A 24,180-nucleotide genomic window follows, 5' to 3' on the forward strand; every position below is an offset into this window, starting at 1 on the left:
AATAATAATAATAAATAATAAATTATTACTTTATATTATTCAATATAAACCTACATTTTTTGTAAAGATTAAAGTATTTTTCTTCCATACTTAGAAGACTAAGGACTAATAACTCCATTTGAATTTTACTGTACTGTACTTCACAGACAAGTTGAAGGTAATAAGTAATTACTATAGTCAATTTCGATCAGTTTTTTCTTTATTTCTGAATCCATTTCGATTACAATATAATATTATAATAAAATATAAAATTTAAAAGTAACAGTTTTAAACTTATTGCACAGATAGATAAATCAAGCTCCTACGAGTTCTTTAATTTGAAATACAATTATATATATTTTTTAATTTTGTAACAATCTGAATTAAATTTGACATTTCACGTAAGGCCAATTATTTCCATAGCAAATTGAGCTTTCTCGATTTGGTTAGCCAATATAAATTCGAATCAATTAGAAATTCTCGCCCTCACGGCTTTAGAATTTCTTAATACGCGGTCATCGTACTATTACACAAAGTCTGAAATTATTCGTAATTCTTACAATTAACTTATATAATTTAAGCCGTTTTTTTGAGATTTTTATCAATCCTACCTTATGTTATTTTGCATCTAGTAACACATTAGAAGAATACATCAATTAGTCTAGATCAGAGTTACTTGGCTAAATTATTAATTTAGGTGTATTTAATTACTTAAACATTATATCAAATGAACTGGATAAAAGAATTCTTCAAATAGTTTCAATTTTGTGCAAATTTTTCAATTTAATGTAAAAATATTAATAATTTAATTAAATGTAGAGTTTATTAATTAAGACATGATTTCATATAGATCCATACATCTAGATATTACACATTATATATTATTAGAAATGTTTTTCAACTTATTCAGGATAAATAATAGCATATCAGATATGATTTTAAAAAGAAAGAAATATAGAATTTATATATATATTATATTACAGGCCAAGGTTAATATATAATAGGCATCTAGAATATGAAAATTTGAAGGTAAGGTTTCAGATAGTGTTATTTATATTGCATTCCTTTCAATATTGTATATATTGATCTTGATAGAGAAGAAAATACATATTCATTTCTTCAACTTCGTATATAGCATGTTAAGAGTTATAATAAAACAAACATTTTAAAGATATAACAAATTTACGAGAGTTATCGATCTCTTTATCTTCGTAATAACTTGTTAGAAAGCATTAATATCAATATTGTTCGACGAGTTACTTCAAAATATATTGTATGAAATCTTTATCTAACTGAATTGTTTGTTTCTTGGAATATTATCTATATTTCCTGTAGTCATTTACAGTGGGCCTATATTAATTTATCGATAAACATTTACTCCTTAGAAATTATTAGCTACAAAGATATGTAGAAATAACTCGAAAAATATAGTTTACAAAACTGAATCGTAACATTAACTCTCATAAATCTTTCAAAAACACAGTTTAAAATAAATTATTATTTAATTTGAAGCATTTTTAATCTAAAGTTAATCAAAAACCAGTCAATTGCTCTCAATTTTTTGAGCTAGTGGCTAGGACCACAAGATCAAAAAAGATTGAGAACCATTCGCTTAATCAATTTTAAGTTTTTTGATAGGTAATAAACCGTTTAAAATTATTTTTTGAAATTTTGTGGCACACCTACGATAAGTTCTGGGGCATATCAGTGTGCCACACAGTACACTAGTTGAGAACCGTTGGATTAATCTAAGACCTTCCGACTCAGTAGGAACACGCTGAAAATTTCAGTACTAAAAACGTCGTTGAATAAATGAAAAATGTTTGATCCATAAGATTTAAGTTATAGACAAAAATATTAACTTTTGTAATTTATAATAAATCCCGAACAAAATTCTTAAACACAATGGAAAAAAATTCTATAAAAATACGGCACTTTTTTATTTTTTACATATATAATTTTAAGATGAATGTATAATAATAGCTATTTTAATTTAATTTAATATAAATATAATTAAAAACGTGCAAATTCTTGATTGGACTTACATATTTTCCCATTCATGCGATATTATTTCCAGGCCGCGAACAATTTAGTTACGACGTATATTCGTAAGTTCACATTACGATAATTCAAGATTTATTTAATTTAAAATATCTGTACATGTCTTTAATAAGTATTCAATTTATTGGATGATGTACAACTTGCGTTAATTTGCTCAATTTGTCACTTCTTGCATAATATAAGAAGCAAGAAAATGACGCCAAATTAACAGGTGCTATCTCAACAAACAGATCTAAAGTCCGTATGATAGACACAAATTAAATGATATTTTCAAACGAAATCAGTAAATATGAATTTAATTATGGATAAAAATATAAACAATCATTTCTCTCCATAATAAATACAGACAGTAGACTTACTTTTCCAATATACCAGATAATGATCATTAAAAAATGTCTAATTTTTGACTGAACCCAAGTGTTTTAACTCTCAGAAAAGTATAAAGTGGTAGCAGTTTCAGCCGCATAAGATTTTATTATTACAGTTTATACAATAAAATCTATGTTAACCGGAATTGCGCGGTACCGAATTATTTCTATGTTTAGACGGCTTTACGTTTTACATAAATGTTAAATTACTGTATAGTAATTTAACATTTATGTATTTTATGCAAGTTTATTATTAATATAGTATAAATATATAGTTACTTTTGTTTTTTTAAGCCCTACACTTCCCGAACTTTCAAATTAGCACCAAAAACTTATAGGGCCTACGTTTCATTGCATGAAAACGTAACGAAATATAGGCCTATAATACATATTTAATCGAAGCGATTCTAAGAATCAGTTAGGCTAGTAACCTAATTCACTCTCAGAATATTAAAAAGTTTCAAAATTAAATAAAAGTTTCTGTTAAAATACGTAAAAATATACAATTTACATAATAGTAATTCTGTATATTTTAACCCAACTAATGTAAATGAAGGGAAGAAAATAACATTGAAATTTCTTTTTAATTGCAGACTGATTTGTGAAGAAAATAGAACGAATATTTAAAAGAAATCCAATGAAACGTAATTCTGCTGATGAGAAAATTTTAATCATTTCGTATCGTTCACCGGTAAAAATTGTATTCTACTCAAAAATTAATGTAAATAATTATATTTTAAAATTACATTCTATAAAGTAATAAATTAACAAAACTAAATTGAAATTCTTTTTATTTAATTTATACGTATATATATATATATATATATATGTGTGTATTATATATTATATATTCCATATTAATTGAAGAATAAATTTTAGTGAAATGTTATATTTTAATTCTTTTTTTAGAAGTTTTACTGTTATATTCTTTAAAATAAAGAAGTAAATTAATCTAATTATGCGGTAAAATAATCGGTGTATTGTTTAATTTTAATTGTTTTGTTTATAAATGTAGAAATAAATATTTTTTCATATTAAATTATATAGATCTAGAAAAATAGAATTAAAAGAAAATATATTTCTGGTGTAATACTTCAAATAACTTTATAATATTCTGCCGAATAATGATGGCATATAGACCTATGTTCAACACGCAATTTACCAAGTACTAACTTTAATCAAACGAAAAACAACAACATGACGAGTTATGTTTTATTCATTTTTTGTATTACAATAGCTTCTATGAATATAATTTTCTTTAGAAAACTACATTTGTATAAACTATTGTACAAAAAGAAAACACGAAAACATGTTCTCTATATCCGGGATGCCTGAAATATTTTCTATATCAGCGAAATGTGCCAAATTCCTACAAATAAACATAGTTCAATCTGCGAAATGCCAGTGTTTCATCCCTATTTATTATTATTATTTTTTAAAACTTTTTAATGATTATTAATTATTATTTTGTCATTTCTTTTATAGATATTTAAGTAACATATCTAAAATTAATTAAAAACACATCTTATTATGACACTACATAATAAGAATAATGAATAAGAGAATAAAAGGTATAAATTATATACAGTATATTGTTATTTACGATGAATATTTGATTTATAACTTGTGACTTTAAAAACATCACAATCGTCAGAATTTCCTGCTGTTAAATTGTTGCATTTTCCAGAAAGTATACAATTTATATTTGAAAATTGTTTCAAAAGATACAACAAAGGAAAATTACTGAAAAAAAGCTAATTTCTTCGTTGTAATAGAGTTATCATTAGGTAAATTTTTCCATTGTTTTAGTGTTACGTTTCCATTCATAGTTCTGTTAGTGTTTTATTTCCATCTCGTTCGTTTTCTTTTATCACAAATGCTTTTCTAAATTAAAATCTTGTTTTATTTTTCTATAACTAAACAAAATTTATTAGAATGTTTGACATTTTTTTTTTTTTTTTTTTTTAAACTGTCACGAATATCTCGCCGCGTGCAGAAGTTGGCACGAGGAACGTTGATTAGACACCATTACTGTATATTCACTCTGCACCTTAGGGTCCAAATTGTGAACAAATTGCGTTTAAATATTTATTCAAATGCTTCATCTGTATCAATCATAAATAAATTGTAAGGACACAGATTCCCGTTCGTTCTCATTAAAAGAAACACGTTGTTAACCACTCTTTTTAATCAGTACACTCATTGAATGTACTGATTAAAATGATTAAAGTAATCCAAGCGATAAACTAGCAGTGTTATTTATGAGATTAATTATAAAACATGGGATTTCAATGAACAATATGATCTTCCATGCTAGAATGAATGAATTCAATTGTAACAACATTTCAATCAATGTACTTGTTTGCAGTGGCACTTAATAGGCAAGAAAGTGAAAGTATCATTTAAAAAAATGATGATTTTACTTTATAAGTGCAAATGTAAGCAAATATGTTTCATTATCAATTATAGCCTAATATTTATAAGATAATATTTTAAATAAAAGCGTGTTTTTTCTGTTCATTTTGTAATAATTAGTGATTTTTATTGAATAAATTTCTAAATATTAATACTTTCTTAGTAAAATGACCATATTTCGTGTTTACAAAATGTTCAAAAACATAGGCCTATATGAAAACCATTATGCGAAAGATATATAATTATCATTACGTTTAAATAATTATTAAAAGAAATAATTAATAATGAAATTTCTGAAAAAATTCAACTTATCTGTATGTATCGTAGCCTATCAGTCTTTAACTGATGTTTGTAGACATAGGCTATATACAATATTATTCGAAATTTGCCGTTTGGTCATGAGCTCAATTAAGTTATTTCTCTCGAAGTATACGTACTTATTATTTGTTTTAATAAATAAAATATTAATACCTTCGTTCAATCGGCACGTATGGCCAGGCCACACTGTTCTATTAATCTACTAATTTCGAGTTTGTAATTCCTAAAGGATATGCTATAGCAAATGTATCACACAATCGGATAACGTATTCACATATCACTTATACAATGATATTTTTTGTATTATATAAAACTAATTCTAGCTGTTTTAATTGTTTTAATTGTTTTTATAAAATAAACATACGAATAAAACAGATTTGCTTTTTCCAAATTCTTAATTAATAAAGCAACCATGAAATATTTTCTTTAAAATAATGAATCCACGTCGACTACGTTAATTTTAAAGCAGTAAAAAGTTAAATATCTTGAATTATTTAAATAAAGCAATATATATTTTATTAGAGAAAAAAGATTAAATTACGACATAGGCCTATAGGTTTACTTCAAAATAACTTATTTTATAAAATTATAGGACTATAGACTTATAGACATACATAAGAGACTTACTTTCTGCCTCTTCTGTAAGTTCTTAAGATTTACATAGCTTAGAATATATATGTACAGATTTACAGAAGAGCAGGAAGTAAGCCTCTTCTGTTAGCCTGTAAGTTTGTAGGGATAGTCTGTGTACTGTACTGTACAACTTTCTATATGGGCTATATGTAATTACACTACAATTACGGAAGTATAGAATTAAACAGAAGACATTATCTAATAGGCTAAATAAAGCATATTTATCAAAGAAATTTTAAATAAAATAAACGCTTTATAACTTTAATTTTGTGATAAATTTCAAATTGTTTAACTTGAATTTTAAATGGTAAATTTAATAATAAATTTATTTTATATAATACAGTAATTAACATTTTTATTAGTAAATTTGATTATTATTTCTTTTATTATTGGTTCACTATTCAAACGAAAAAATAAGCAAACTAATAGAGTAATAATAATAATTTTTTATGCCAATTTACAGTTATGCACTATCAACGATGCGAAATATTTAATATCGAATTTACAATCTGAGAATTTTTCTTTATATTTCAGAAATTAAATTTATATTAAAAACTTCTTCAGGCGTGTTGTTATCAAACGAGGAAAACTTAGGCCTATGAAGTCCATAACTATAAAATTTAACTTGAAGGTAGAAGCTAATTATGTAACTACAATTTTGACGTTTTTGAATCTAGCTACAAAATTAAATTTTTATGGATTAAAAGTTAAGTTTTTCATTAAGCAATTATCGTCAGAATAATTGCTTAATGAAAAACTTATACTTTATCAATTATCAAATGTATAAGACCAACAGAATGATTTATTTTTATAATAATAGGCCTAAATTTTGCTGAGATGATGATTAAGCTTAGTACTTTGATCATTTCCTTACAATACATTATATTTAACTAAATTATCTAAGTTTCTTGTAATGTATTGTGCTCTTATCTACTGAAACTGCCTTATTCTAGATATCAAGCATTATTCTAGAATAAATTTCTAAATTTAAATTCATTAACTTATTTCTTTTTTAATTAAAGAATAATTTTTTGTGTGATAAAAAAAATTTTAATTTTTCTGATATTTTCATTCTTTTTTTATTATAAAGAAAAATAAAAACTATCAATAATTTGTAATTTATGTAGGCTATACAGGCTGCATTTGTGTAGCTTAATTTGCAATATATTACAAATTAATTCCATGCATATAATTGTAAATATTACAAATTAAACAGGCTTGTTTGAATTATATAATTTTGTCTTAATTTAAATAAATTTTCTTTTCATCTCTTCTCATCTCTCAGCAACAATAAGAAGAGGCTAAACAGCAATTAACTTCTTAAATTTACTTTATATTTAATCATAATTAATTTTATATATTTAAAATTAAACTATTAAGAGCATTCAAGTATAGAGAATTATTTAACTTTCTGAAATAATTCATTGTTACAGACCATATTAAAAAGAAACGTAGTAACACTGTCCTCTATTTTGTATAGGCCTGGCTTTCCGTTATTAAAATAAATTAAAAATAAATTTAACTGTAATAATTCGTTTATAATTTTATAAAAAAATTAACCCAACATCGTATTAAAATTGCTGTGTAGAGATTTATAATGATCGGATGACGGCACAGAAGTTATCCTAGATGCCAAATGATAACTTTTCTATATGGAAGTTGTTATTCGAAGATAATAAAAGTATTTTGTTTTTCAAGTTAAATAATAATAATTAAATATATGCTTTAAATATAGTAAAATCATTTTTTAGAAAATTTTACAGATTATATTCATTTATTCAGATTGTTATTCAAAACAATTCAGAAGCTATTCTAGTCTCAAATGTAATGTATGTAGATTTATAGCACTATAGATTCAATGTTTTAAATTTTATATCGATAATATTCTTAAATAATAAAATACCATATATTAAATAGTTTATTTACTAAATTTTAATATCAAATACTTTTAATTTCTGTCAGTATCAATGTCCGACTAAACTGAATTTTTCAGTTTAAAAATTAATAAATAAGTAAGAATGTATTAGGCAGAGTCATACTTCAATTAATTATATAAATATTCAAACTCGTAATTATTTAAAATTAATTGACAATTTTCGAATTAAAACGTTTAAACTAAATAATTATATCGAATAAGATTAATTTTCAAAATACAACGAAACGTGATGGATTTTGCATTTGTATTTCATTACATTTTACTAAAGATTATAATTGAATAGTAAAAACACGATTAATTATATAAATACAAATAGAAATCATATAAAAATTAAGTCTATACTTTTATATTTAAATTTAATACGCACCTCATTAATTTGTGCGCGATCTATCACCTTAAAATCTCTCAAAATTTTAAATTTATGCTAGGTTATTTGGCCTAAAAGCCTATACTATAATATTTAAACTATCACAGATTTCTAAAGGCTAGTTAAAGCGCATAATGTAGCCTGATAATCAGTAGAAGTTCTATTTCAGAACTTCAATTTTAGCTTCTATCCAGAGCATTACTTATGCGTAATAATAAACCAAGCGAGTAAAACTGACTAAGCGACTTTTTAATATATCGAAATAATTATATTTAAAAGTTATCTGTTAATTAAAAATTATCCTAACCGGTTTATTGATTGCATTCATAACTTATCAATATATAAATAATGCTGTATTCGATTCGCTTACCTTTCCAGGCCATGACGGAAAGTGGGATTATCCGACCATGATCTACAGATCACGTGCCCAATTGGAACCATACCTCTGAGTTTACAACCAAGACCGTTCGCTATCATTTCTGACGCCTGGACAGACATAGTTGGGTCTAAGAGTGCTAAGTCCAGATTGTTGACCAATCGAAGGATCAACTCGGCGAGAATAAAAGTGCAGGTGAAACGACATCGTAAAACTATTGTCGTCTACGACTCCAATGTCATGGGCTCGAATCGCTGAGACCCATAAAAAGTGCCTAATGGTGTTCATTAATTTTTTTACGTGCCTATACAAGAGTTCCTCACCGTTATTCATTCGGTGCCATAAATAGAAAAAGGGATTGTTAGGAATGTTATTGTCTAATTAAACAAAACTCGCCCTAAAAAACAATGTTTATGTATTAATATTTATATGCAGCTGGTCTTCGTGGCAACGTTAATTTATTTAAATGACTAGATAAGGGCTAATAGAATGATAGTCTGATTTAAATTCTGATACATATAACTGGTAATAATACAAATTAAATTATCTATCTATATTTATTATATTGTTTTAATAAATTTAATAAAGACAAAGATGAAATATAGATTCCAATATTAATGATTTTCGAAATATAATTGCTTTTCCGATATTTTAACGATACAAAAACTCTGTATGAGATTTATAGTTAAATTAATAATGAAAAATGTTATTATTTTATTTCCTATGGTAATGAACATACGAATGATGTATTTATAATAAATAAAATTTCCAAATTTATGTATAACATGTTTTATTTATTATTAAAACATCAAATAAAAATAATTGAAGTTGAAATTGTTTCCACTCAGCTTAGGCCTATAATTGTTTTTGTTTTTTTAATACAAAGAAATCAAGAATATGTAATTAAGATAATATATAAATTAAGAAATTTAATTAATAATATAATTTTATAAATTATTGCGTTTTTATTTTTCAAAAGTAAAATAAAATAAATTTAAAAAAATTTAAAATTTAATTTTAATTGATGCTAGAATTTTTATCATTTTATTTTATTTTATTAATATTAATGTTTCCAACACAAATTTCATCTAATTATTGTCTTTGTTATAATTAAATCAGCTTATAAATTTAATTTTTAGTAACTTAGAAACATTTTATTTAGTTTATTTTAGTTTTAAACAGTTTTTAAACAATATATATATACATTTATGTCTATCAAAGTTGGAATTTTGTAAATTGTTTTAAATTTAAATATATTTTCAAGATAATCTTTAAACTTTAAATATAATAATTAAATTAAATACCGTTGTCTTTTATTTACGTAGCAAATATTATAAATTTATTCATTCATATTTAATATAATCCCAATTTGTATTTTAAAATATAGCATAGGTTTAGCCTACTTTAGTATTTATAAATACATTTAAACATATACTGTACATTTAAAAAATATATATATAATTATTGAATTATATGATAAACTTAAAAGTCATTTGAATTTATGAACGTAGCTGTAAAATTTACATTTAAAATTAAGTAATTTTATAATAATATAATTTAATTATATCTAATTTAATATTCGATAATATATAGATTACTATTCCGAGTAATTATAAAAACTTATAAAGACTACTGTACTTAGTAATATCACAAAATTTTGTATAAAACATTTATATAGCCTAAATATCAAACAAACAAATTTGAATTAAAATAATATACAAAAATAAACAGAAAACATAACATATAAATTAAGAAATCCAATTAATAATGTAATTTTATAAATGATTACGTTTTATTTTTTAAAAATTTATTTTAAATCTACTGAATTTAGGATTTAACTAATATACATAAATTTACGTCTTTTTCTTCCACTATAATTCTACATAAAGTACTAATTTTTATTTAAAATCAACCTAATGAAACTTGGAGGCATTTCTGTAAGTGGGAGCAGACACCTAAGGTAGCTTATAATATCGAGAATAAACTATGCATTATAGGCTCAAAATATGTAAAAACTTATTTTGAATGTAAAAAATAAACTGGCTTATAAAATAGAAATAAAAAAAGTTTAGAAAAGTATGATTTAATAGAATAAAAACAAAAATACGTTTAAGACAGTGTTGTAAAGAGCAGGAACTACTAAAGATTTTCAAAAACGTTTTTTTATAATTATACAATTGTAGATTTTTATTGAAAAAAAATCGTGAACAATTAAATAAAATTGGATTTCTTTTTAAACGACAATTATATTTGCAGCAACAAACAATAACAGTTCATTAAAAATAAGTGATGCATAGATTACAGAAGAGACAAAGACTTTTCGTAGAGACTATTCGAACATTCTTGACTTAAATTTAGGATTCTAAAATCTGTAATTACATTACGTCGACTTCATCGAAGTTTCTAATAACACAATTTAGACATTAAGTGGTTCTTAAAGGAAAAAAATAATAATAATAAATGAAGACATTTCGAAAGTATCTGACCAAACGAAATGTCTGGATGTCTTTTTTTCTAGTGACAACAGCTCTGAAAACATTTAAGCATTAATTCCACTTAATATTATTTTTTAAACACATTTAATCTTAAGATAATATTTTGAGTTATTTAAATATCGTTAATTAAATTGACTGAATTTACTTAAAAATTACAATGTTATATTATTATATTCACTATTAATTTTAACATTTCTGTCAGTTTACAAGATTAAAAAAATACTAAACCTAACTTAAAACATCAGAATAACAACATAAATAAACTTTATTCTGAATTTTTGGATGAAAATTTTATTTTGAATCGAGAATAGAAAGCGGGTTTTTACAACAAAGATTTTATTATACTATCTCCCGCGTAACACAGGAGTGATAAATCTATGTCATCTCTGTTGTCTTGACCACCCTGCCTGCTTTACTTTGTGTCAGTGGACTGTAGAGTTTGCTACCTTCAATACCGAATCGGTTATTTCAAGTTTACTTATAAAAGGTATGTATTAAAATTTTATATCTATACATCTACATAATTTTCATTTTACATAATTACAGAAAAAAAACAAATAATTAACACCAAATTTTCTTTTAAAAGATAACAATGGCATATTAAATTGGTATACAAATTCTTGAAAAACTTTTCAACAAAATATTTGTTTCAATATTTCAACAAAGAAATTTTTATTTTTTTTTTGTCAAGATTTTTGTCGAGTTATAAAATAAATTATTTTATTTTATCTTTAAAATTAAAATACTATTTTCCTTAAAAGAACAATTGATAATTATCAATCCTCCTTTTAATTCTCAATAAATTCAAAGTTGCCAAATTAAAACAATTCTTTCAGTCTAACCAGGTTGCTACATGTTACAAACATATTTAGATTTTAGATTTGGGTTTTTAGGGGTTAATTTAGTTACCTAAGTTCTAGATATCATTCCGTTAAAAATATCTTCCTATTTAAATTATTGCAGATATTGTATAAATTAGAGGCCTAACTAAAAATATTTTCATAAATAGTCTAAAAATGATATGAAAAAATGAAAATACGTTTATAATTTCTAGATTTATAGATAGATTAATTACTAATTTATTATTATTTGTATAAAAGTTTTGCCAAAAATATTTAAAAAAAAAAACAAAATTAACAAAATAGGTAGAGACTACATAGAACTATAATTGAAGCTTACAGCCTATTATTTAGCAGACGTATTCCTAACATTATTATTAAAAGTTGTCAGCATTTTTCAATTATTTATTGTATTTTAAATAAGATGCATGGTTTCAAGGTAATAAATATTTTAAGGTATAAAATCAACAAAGCGTTTAAATTCGACAATTTTTCAAAAAATAAAGATGTTTAGAATTTTAATGGTAAAATTATCATCACTGCGATTTTAAATTAAAATTTAGATTTAATAAAAAATATAAAATTAGATAAATAAATTATAATTTGGGACTATTTTTGATGTAGAAACTGATCATTCGATAATGTAAGTTAATTCAAACAAAAGATTTAGGCCTAAAGTCAGTTTCAAAATTTTTATGTTGAACTTTCTGTGAGCAAAATGAAAGCTTAGAATTTCTCTTCTATCTGTAAATTCTATTGTTTTTATAGCAAAATGTATTCTTCAGAATGAACACTTTGAATTTTTATTTAAAAGCATTCTATTTATGTAATATTTTCCTTAATAAAAGTATTTTTTTCGGAAAATATGTTCTATTTTTTCATTAAAGCACCATTGTATAAAATAATAAATGAAAATGTCTAAGACTAAAAGGTATCTATTAATTTTACTTTAAACATATTAAATTCCTTAAAATTTATATATTAAAGTAGTCCTTTTGTTTGTAAAAAAGCAACGCCAAAGACAGAATCATTTAGAATATAAATACTTTAACCAATTTTCGTTATATTTTGTTATCGATAAGTAAATTTTACACGTTATTTTCTTATTTATAAATTTGTATAATAAGTAATATATATAAAAATTTATTTCTTTCGGTAGGCCTAAGGGTTTAGCCTACGGCAAAAAATTGCTAATCTATGGTAACAAATATAACAAGAATTTCACTTTACTCAATGAACTTTGAGGTGCAGTAAGTCTATATAACTTTTAAATTATCAATTGAAAGTCATGTATTTAATAAATTTAACATTAAAAGAGATAAAATACCTTAGCTAAAATATATTTCTAAATAATTAAAAGAATATCTGAAATACGCTATGATATAGCTTTATTCATTTGAATTATCAATGACTTTCATACAGATTAAAATTATCACGAATGTTTGGAATAAATAAAAATAACCTTCCTGTATAGCTGTTTAAAAAATGTATATTTTACTGATTTATATTCAGATTATAATGAAGCATCTGAGATAAAACTGTGCGCCAGGATAATACTTTAAACATTACTGTAACATTCGGTACTCATAATTACTGTTTCATTCAATTCTTCTTGTCGATATCCCTTTTTATTATTTATTTTTAAGAAAGTAATAATAGTGAATGGACACCTTCATAAAGACAATTAAATGTAGCAGAAGCATTAGGCCTACGTGATAAACAAGCAGAATATTTATAGCGGGGGTTTATAAGATAAAAAGAACGAAGTAAAATTTAATAATAGAGTAGAATTAAGCTTAATTAAGATTATAAACTTTAGACCTATTATCAAGAATTTTGTTAGTCTTTAGCATGCAAACACCTGCGAATGATTATGTAAGAAATGTTGTAGTGTTTTACTCAAACAACAGGTAATAGAATTTCTTATGTTCACAAAATATTATGGTAGGCCACACCGAAAGAACTCTCATTCTTGTGAAGACCAGAGATTTATTAAGTTTTGTTAACAAATTCATATAAAATATTAATTAAATAATAACAATACAGTAATAGGTCCTATATTTCTATTTTTTTTTCTTTAGTGACCAATTATTCACTTTTAGTTCACACACACATACCCATACACCTTTTATTTAAAGGATTCTCGCTCGGCACTTCCAATTAACAATTTACAAAAAAAGAAAGAAATAAAAATAAATACTAAACATGAATATACAATTTAACATTAAAGGTTAATTATACATTTTACATAGAATATTAAAATAAAACGGCACTTATAAATGCAAAGTTAATAAAATACAAAAAATGAGGTATAATAATTTAAAATTAAAAAATAATCAAAATTTAAAAGTAGGTTTACTTATCTGTTCACACTAATTTGTAAGATACTATTACGGTTATTTTAATGCATTCATTAAGATCAACACTTTCTCCAAAAATATAAATATTTTTTTCCTGATACGCTTTTTGATAGATTTAACAATAAATGGCATAATCAAAATACAAAAATAATTAATAATAAGAATTATTATTAATTCTTTTTGTATAAGCACAAAGTTTCATTATGCCATTGATCTATAATATATATAACTTAATGTATTGTCTTTAGCCTTTACAAAAATCCAACAAACTGCCTATTTATATAACAAGCATACAGTATAGTTTACAGACCTTGTAAATAGAAATAATTTATTTTAATTCTTAAGCTTACATCATTTTCCATACATACCTATGTCTACTGTTTAGATTCACATTATTCCAAAAATAACCAATCTTATTTTTGAAATATTCTCATTTTGCTATTATTGCAAATTTTTATCAACAGGTTAGACTTATGACGATGATTTTTTCAAGATTATTTTCTATAAGCCTATTATTTTTATGATCTACAACGTTTAGAAATGTGAATCTACTGAAGCATAATATCGTAATATCAGAGAATGTTTATTAGGTTTATAAGTTAAGTTAGGTAAGGTTAGGCCTCAGACCTAAGGTACAATCTCAAAATGCAACCAAAATAAATTATACGGTACCAGGATTTTTACTATGTTACTAGTTTTAGACAAATCAAATATTTAAATTTAAAAATATTATTATACTATTTAAATTTTATAGTTGTTAAAAAATAATATAACAAATCAACGCAGATAATTGAATGAAAATAATTTTAATATAGGCCTAACTTACGGTACTTTTTAAAATTTGTGTATACTAAATTATTAATATTTTATAAAATAAAAAAATAACAATAAAAAATACATAACAATATTCGAATTTTTCCCAATTTATTTAAATCTTGACCAAATTTTGTACGGGAGATGTTCTGTCGCCCCAAAGTGTCCGTCTCAAATGGTTTTCGAGATATTCATCGAAACACGTAAAAGTAATGGAGGAACAAAGTGCTAACAAAAATTTTATTTTTTACTCTTTAAAAAAATACTCACTCGTTAAAGATCTTTTAAGATAAAATGAGAATATATTACTCTATTGGGTCTAATTTTGACAATAAGCGTATTAAAAAGAAATTGATCTGTATTTCACCATTCAAACAGCATCAAATAATCAATTTTAATAGTTTTGTTTTATCATAATCTTTTTAAATTTAAAAAATTTAAAATAAAAACATAATTTTCTACAAATATCTTCATCTTTTAATTCAGGAGTATATTTAAAATATATTCCAAAAATCATATTTTATTCTATTTATTGTTGATTCATTACAGATATTCTCTTTAGTATTGCAAGCTACAAAAATAAAACTTTTACTTAACAATATACTTTGTTTTAAACTTTTAATGCTATTCTATATGATAGACTTATAGTTAATTTTAAGAATTTAAAAATGCTATATATCATAATACAAACTTTTTATATTTAATTTAAATAGCTAATTTTTCTTTTCTAGAGGCACAAAACCCTACCGATCAAATATTGAGATTATTAATCAGTATAAAGTAGACCTACTTTTAAATTTGTTATATAAATCATTTATATTTTTAATTTAATTTGAATCACACACAATTTATTTAAATTCGTTTTCAAAATGTTTAAATTTAAACAAATGTTTGACAGTTTGGAAATCATCATCGAACAAATTTATTTAGCCTGATATTTTAGATACAGTTGTAGGTCTAATCATAATGATGCTCTGAAAAATTTACATTAAATGTATAATTCAGAGGATCACTTGTAATTTATGATTAAGTAGAGAAAATGTGTCGAGTTTAAAATATTTTAAATTTGTTTCAATTGAAAACTAAATCATAACAGCCTTCTTGAAAATACTGATAAAAAATTCATTTAATTCAAGAAATTTTCATAAGTTGTATTAAGACAATGGATCTAAATATAGTCTAGTAATAAACAGATAAATGTCCATGGAAATGTAACTTATTCTTTTCAAGAAAATCTTTCAAAATAATAATTTACTTTTTAAAATTTCTAAAAAATGATTTTGCTTTTTACCTTAATCGGGTAAAAGTAACTCACTAAAAAACTTAAATATAAAACAACCTATTTATTTTACGTGAATATTTGAATATCATAAAGTTTTAAAAACAATTAAATCATCATTTAGAATTTTAGAAGATTACGTTTAATCTATAATTAAGATAATTATTTATCTGTAAATTTTAAAAAATGCGAAATTTGAAGAACAAAACAATTTTTAAATAATTTTTTTTTTTAATTCATTCTTCTTATCTAATTTTAGCAACATTGCCTTGGCAACTCTGATATCACGCTTTGTTAGAATGCTATATCCAATAGGAATGAAGAAGGCGGTCTTAGCGTCTGTCAATCGGAGAGTAGTAACCAATAGTACGATATATTTCCTTCTCGTTTTTCATAATTGACATAAAAAAGTTTTATATTAATTTTTGCGTCAAAACGCGTAACGTAGACTACGTGAAGTTAATGTTTGATGAAAGTCATAAATTAATATTTTTCTCTCACTTCATTATTCACGAGTTAAAGTTTTTCATCAAACAAAATTAAATTATTTATTTTTAATGACGTCTGTTTAATTTTAGGTATTAATGAACTATAACGAGAGCTCTGAAAATTATTTTTGGAAAATGTAATTTAAAAATTTTAATTTTATTTAATGGATTTTAATTCGTTATTTTAATATCTGTTTATGAATTTTTTTAAAAATAATTGTTCTTTATATTTAACGTATATTCTTAAACAATTTACTAAAATAGACATTGGAAATTAATGATATAACGGAGATTGATTTAATGCTAAAAGTAAAAGTAGGCCTAAGTCTATTGAATTAATAGAATGGAGACATGATACTCTGTTCTATGATAAATAATAAAAGTCATTCCTAGAAAGTAATTTACGGCATCTTAGTGACTATTCAAAGCAATAGACTTAATTGAAAAACTACCGTGCGAATACGTGATTTTTCTGCAACTATCACACGCACGCCGTATACCATTAGCTATGGGAAGACACGCTTGAAATCACGTGGCTGTCACTCCTAGAGAAAAAATTACGATGACTCATTGACAACTTAGGTCTAAACAGAAGCTGAAATGTCGTGTGTAGAGTCCATTGAACTGAGCCAGTCGGTAGAGAGATTTACTCTTCAGAAAAATATTATATGCATTTATTTATAGACATGTTTAAGCTTTAAAATCCACTACAAAAATTCTTTTTAATTCGTGTAGACACTTTCTTTATGTAGAAAATATATCCACTGGAAGTTTGCATTTAAAATAGCCTAAATGTTTAAGAAGTTTAATGAATGAAAGTTTATATATAATATTAATAAGTTATATTTTTTATATGTGACAAATCAGCAATTGAAATGATGAAGGCGGAAAATACTATTTTACAATTAATTTCCTCACAATACTTTACATATTAAAAACATAATTTATTGAAATATGTATAGGCTTGTTTCTACTAAATTTCGAAATCGCTATATTATAGAGACTTCTTTTCGAATTTTTTATTTTTATTATATTGCGTATACAACGAAAACAAAATGTCTAACGTAAGATCTTTATGACCATTAATATTAAACTTTTTAAATATCCAGTAACAAATTAAGTAAGAAGTTAGAATTTAAATACAGAAAAAATTAAAACATATTTAATTAAAAAATTTAGAGTCTATAATATGAAAAATGTTTATTCTGTTAGACTGGATAACTATAGCCGTAAGAAGGCCTATTCCCATTAATTCTAGCTTATTTCTAAAGAGAATATTTATTAAAATAAATTTAAAACTGATGTTGATAAATTTATTTTAAAATAGTGAATAAAAATTAAACATTTCTTAAAAAAAAAAAAAAACCAGTAAGTTACGTTTTATTCTTTTAATACATTTGACAGGAAACGGCTGGGTAATAATAGAAAAATGTTATTTATAGTTCATAGTAATTTCGAATGGGTTTAAAATGATATAACTAAAAGTTTTATTTACAGCACGGTTTTATAGATATAAAACATTTTAATATAATTTTTGAAACGACTCTTAAAATATTACAAGCCTACTACAATTAGACTAGAATTTTCAAAAATTCTGAATATAGTTTTGGATTTTTAAATTTAAATGTATCCTATCTACTTGTATATCACTCTATTTAATTACTACGTAATTTCGAACGTGTACTGTATTCATTATTTTCATCATTGATTCATATAATTTGTATTGTTAGATAAATCCATATTCGCTGTATGTAATGTATCTCTAGAATTTAAACAATTAAATTTTATAATAAATTCAATCAATTAATTATTATTTTTATTTATCCTTTTTATTAAATAAAATCATTTCAATTTAAAAACCGTTTTATTGTAATGTATTTTGCTTTCAGTAAAGTATAAATATTATTATTGTTGTTTGAATCTACAATTATAATGTGGAATATTGTTTTAAATCAAGTTCATACAATAAAGAAAGATAAGAAAAAAAAAAAAACTTTGAAAGTAGTAAAATCGTGATTCGCATGAATTTTATCAGGACAGTTTACCGGTTTCTGAAGTGCGATTTCTATCAGCAAACATAGTTGATTAGATCTTAATTATGAGTTTGATTAACGTATGATCACTTTTTTTCCTGTAAATTATTTAATATTTCAACGTTCGGTATATTGTAATTAAGAAAATAATAATCTGTAAAAGCTTTTAATAAAAACTTCGTTGTCTAAAAAGTAATATTGAAAAAATTTCTTATTATAAAGAATCAAGAATTAAAAGTATCTTAATAATTTACAAAATAGCATGATAATAATTATATAATAAAGACATATCAAAATATTTAAAGAGAGAAATTTATTTACATAGTTCCAATTTAACTAAGTGATAAATCAAAATAAAAATTTTTAAATTTGCAATTTTTCCAATTTAAATATTAATTATCGTAGACTAATTAATTCTATTTTTTAAATATATAGTAAACAGAATTTTGTCGTCTTTCAGATAACACAGTTCTACTTTTTTAACTCTAAATTTTCAAAATCGATTGAATTAATTTGGTAACTTTATCCAATAAGTCTACAAGTTTAATATAAACGAAACATGAAATAAAATGCAATTATTGCAAGTATAATTTATAATTAAATTAAATCCGGAGTTAAATACTTCAACAAATTCTCTACTTGTAATATAATATAGACCTAATATATAGGCTGTAGTATATAACATCTATTAAAATAAATGAGATACATTCAAACGTTTTGAAGCATGTAAAGCTAAGAGAGATGCCACGAAGTATACACCACCAATTCCAATATTCTATTACAAAGATTTACAATGTTGTGCACGAAACTGTTGTCACGCGATACTGTTGAGGAACAAACTTTGCTATTGACCAATAACTAGCTAAAAATTTCAAAAAACAAGTTAGTATTTTGCTATTTAAGAAATGATTATAATCCATTAATGAGTAGATATCATAATTCTCTGTTTAGAAAAGTGTACTAGATTATTTATAAAATAATCAAATCAATAATAGGGTATACTTGAATGTAAATCAAAACAATATTAAACTAATTTTACTCATCTACTGTACGTTATAAAACCATTTTGGAATTATTTTGTATGGATTTTTTTTAAAAAAAAGTTCCTGAAAATGGCCTCTGTTTACAGGTGTCCGTTGTTGAAGTTCGACTGTATTTTTCATATTATAACTTAAGCACGTTTATTATATTTTGAAAATCTTTACGTTATAATAGAATCGTTTTAAAAAAATACAAGAGGATCATTTTTAAAAGAAGTTGTACTACACTAGATTTGCATCTTAATATAATAAGATATAGGTTTAGACAATTTTATTTTTTATTACTTTCGTTCCCATTTCATTGAAACTTCTTCAGATACTTGGACTCTATAAAACAAATTTATGTGTTCTTATTCAAACTGAGTAGATATTTAACAATTTTTATGTTTTATGAAATTATAAAAGTGAGAAGAAAAATAAATAAAATAAAATATTTGGCGTAATTATTTGAATCAAAACAGCCAAAGTTTTCATTAAATACGATTTTTATATATTTGATAAAAGTATGAGAAATATTACATAAGAATTACATTTAACTGTATTATTATATATAAATTTTAAGCAATTTTCTGTAAAATAAACATAAAAATAGTTAAATAATTTCAACCAATAGATTAATAAATTTAATAAGTTTGATTAATGCAAATTAATGATAAAAATTCGATTTAATATGTTTTGTTCTGTACTTCATGTATAACGAATTATATAAAGACATTTTTTAAAGTTATTAATCATTGGATATAATTTTTTAATAACGTATTGGAATAATATTAGATAAAAACTTTCGATATTTTTTAAAACCAAATCTATAAATAATAATGTAAGTCAATAAAAGATTTTTTAAAATGTTTACAAAGATTCACTACAAAAATTCTGAGAATCTTTGAAAATTTTTACAAAATTTCATAGGAAGTTTGACTTGAAATTAGCCTAAATTCCAACTTAATAAAAAAAGCCCTAATATATATATATAAATAATTGATGTAACTTGTAATAAACATTCTGTTTTTAAAATTTACAGTTTTAAAAAAAGTCATATTTTATAATTATTTAGCTATTTATAAATATTTGAAAATCTCATTTTGAATTTTTACTGTTTTTATATGAAGAAATTTAAGAAAAAACTTCATTATGATGAATTAAAAAATTAAAAAGCCTTAAAAAATTAATTTAGCTTTATATATAAAGTATAATAGCCTAAAATGAACTTTCAGCTGACAAATTTATTTAAAATTTTTTAAACGTAATAAAATACATTTTATTTATTTATTTATTTAAACAAAGATAAATGTTATCAATATGCTTACTGACTAAAAAATATAATAATTTTTTCGGTTTCTTCTAAACAAGCGCTAATGACTCACAATTAACAGAAATAGAACACGTAGAATTATAAGACATCACATAACACCATTCGTGCTGACAGCTATAATGTTAATAGTAAATAAAAAAAATTCAAATTCTAGATGTATCCTCTGCTGTGTAATTGTTGTTGTTTTGAATGGTTTCATTTTTTTTTATTGTTTATATAATTTTATATGTGACAGCTTCTATCTAGTCACATTAATCAGTGTTCATCCAATAAAAAGAAATAATAATAATTTTATTGATCTATATTGATAAAGTCAGTATATATATATTCATAGAATGAATGCATTTATTTATATATATTCGTAATTTATTTTAACGCAGTTAAATTGTAAAAAAATGCATCACAATTTATTTATACATTCATCAATGCAGTAGTAATTCTAAATATATTAAATAGGCCTGTATATTTCTTATTGATGTCAATAAATTTACATATTTCATAACTGCATTAATAACATTTTTCTTTTCTAATTATTGTTATGCTATTAAATAGCAAACGTGACTTGACAGTAGCCTATCTTTTGTAAATATTCCCAGATAAATTGTAGACTTAAGTATGGAAGAACTTTTTATGTTTTTAATTATAAAATTCTACTAATTAGAATCTCTTCTGTATTTAAGAAAGGAGGGGTAGGGACCACTCAATGACCTAAATAAAGGAAGAGAGTGGAGGATGAGAAAAAGGAAAAGAAAGAGAAGATCTTTTCTGTATTTAAATAAATAAATAAATAAATATTTTAAAAAGTTGTATGTTTATTTGAATATTGTGCTAGAGACGGTTTCATATACCTTTATGATTAAAACTGTAAATACACTCCATTACAGCATTTAGAACAAAGAAAATATGTATTTCAAAAGTAAGATCTTTGCAATTATTCTCACAAAGATTTCACGAATCGATACACGGATTTTGCGATTGACGATTAAAATTTTGCAAATTCGCGAACGACGTGCAGTAACGAAGGGAACCTACAATACCACAGGAAACGAAACAATCCAACTAAAATCAGAAATAATAATATTGAAACCGAGATAATAGTTTGTCTTAGATTTATTGAAAACGTTCCTTTAATCTGTGAAATTCTTCGCTTCTATTTTGCATAATGCCACGTGTTTCGTGAAAATCTTTGACTAAATCGCGAAAACTTTCCCTTCATTACCGCACGCCGTTCGCGAATTCGTGAAATTTTTGTGAGAATCTTCTTATTTTTGAAATGCATAAGCTATATTCTTTCGTAAAATCTTTTCGATAAATGCTGCAACGGAGTGTAAAATGAAACGAGTAAATTCTAAAGCAACTTCGTTATTATGCGTAAGTACAGTACGTCCTACATAAAATAAGAAACCTGTAATATATATTTATAAATAATTATTACAACGCTTCATTAAATAATAATTTAAAAAAAAAATTATTTTTTAAAATGCAGAGACTATTTACAGTATTTTGCTTCAGATTGTTAAGACAATAAATCTATTGATCTTGGTTGATATTAGATGAAATCGAAAGAAAAACTATATTAAACTCGTTAATTTTTAATTTATTAATGAATAAATAATCGGAAGGAGACTATATAAAGAAAATAAATTTAAAATATTAAATAATTTAAATTGTTTCTGATGGGAAATAGAGCATTTTTATTAGTTGCAACGGTAGCATCTCGATGATCTGTGCAGGTGAGCTTTAAAGTAAACATGAACGAATTTTATTGCAACATGAGATATTTTATGGATATATTCCAATTTATTATTACGTATAAAGATCATATAATATTGAAAATATAATATTAAAAATATTTATTAGCAAATCGATCTGAACAACAAATTTACTCTATGGTTTTTAATATAAAATAATAGAAATAGCTCATTTTTTCCAGTTGCATACTGTCTTAATTAACGATAAAGTTATTTTACAGTTTTACATTTTTAATTAAATTTCAAATTATAAGTTTGAAGTTGAAAAACGAAACAGTTTTTCAACTTCAAACTCCATAAATATTGCAACAAATATTTATAAAGTTCACAAGTTTAAATTTGATAGGGCCTATTCACATATTGATGATTATTATTTATGATCAAATAGCATATTTAAATTGAATATCCTTCAAAGAAAAGAATATATGTAATTAACTAATATAATTGCCAGAATAATTTCCGACCTTGAAGATATCATTTATCCTAAAGTTATTGGATATATTCCAATTTAAACATTTTATCATTTGAAAAATTCTGTAGAAGGAAACTCTCGAATAAATATCGAAAAATAATAATAATTTGTATAAGCATATTTTACTTTTTACTTTCCCTTCATATATTTTATTAAAATATTAATAGTTATTTAAATTTTATTTTCTTTTGTTTATAAACTGCAGTGTAAAGACGAAGTAATTAAGACTTTAATGAAGTCTATCAGGTTATAAGTCAAATATTACAGTCAAAGCTACACTAACATTTAGGTTACAAAATTACGAAATATTTTAAATTTAGACAGACATTTAATAAATTTTCTTGTAACAATAATGTCTAGTATAAGCTAATTTTTAGAATGTACTGATGATTTATATTTTCAATAAATCCGCAATAAAATAATAAAAGTTGAATTACAGCAACCGAATAAAACCGAATCATCTGAGATCATCTCCAGATGTCCCTTACTTGAAATAAAAGATCCCTGTAGTCCACTCAACATTGTGGTCCTGCAAAATATTATTGAATTGATAAAATTTTGAAACTAAACAGCAACATTTCCAAGCAGCCGCCCTCTACAAGTCAATAATAAGTTAAGGGAGAATACTATTTTGTATTCCTCCGATGCATGATAGCTGTAAACCTGTCCAATGTTAAATTTACTTCCTAGCGTACGTACAGATGAAGGCCAGGTTTGAGCTCTAATTAGAAAACTGGAAATTGCTGAGGCCAAAGTTTTGTGAAGGGCAGTGACATAACAATGTTAATCAGTTCGCGTGGGCTATATCTTATATATTAGCGTAGTACGATATGTGTTTTTTTTCT

The 24,180-nt window shown here is 23.8% G+C and overlaps 1 protein-coding gene and 1 long non-coding RNA gene across 7 annotated transcripts in view; one reads left to right on the top strand and one right to left on the bottom strand.

Annotated features, from left to right (window-relative positions):
• LOC136970008 (homeobox protein abdominal-B-like) overlaps window positions 1-24,180 on the bottom strand; it is a 106,451-nt gene that overhangs the window by 63,324 nt on the left and 18,947 nt on the right. Inside the window, exon 1 of one of the 6 annotated variants that reach the window (XM_067264368.1) lies at window positions 8,448-8,568. The exons of the other annotated variants lie outside the window; for them this stretch is intronic. The gene's annotated coding sequence lies outside the window, so the exon portion shown is untranslated. Of the gene's footprint in view, window positions 1-8,447; window positions 8,569-24,180 lie in introns of those variants that run through there. 6 annotated transcript variants of the gene reach the window in all.
• On the top strand, window positions 94-8,559 carry LOC136970012 (uncharacterized). Its single transcript, XR_010879926.1, has 3 exons — window positions 94-157; window positions 3,002-3,099; window positions 8,456-8,559. It is a non-coding gene; the product is annotated as an uncharacterized lncRNA (long non-coding RNA).

The sequence above is a fragment of the Centruroides vittatus genome, unplaced genomic scaffold, assembly GCF_030686945.1.
Source record: "Centruroides vittatus isolate TY-2023 unplaced genomic scaffold, ASM3068694v2 contig_1863, whole genome shotgun sequence".
NCBI lineage: Eukaryota > Metazoa > Arthropoda > Arachnida > Scorpiones > Buthidae > Centruroides > Centruroides vittatus.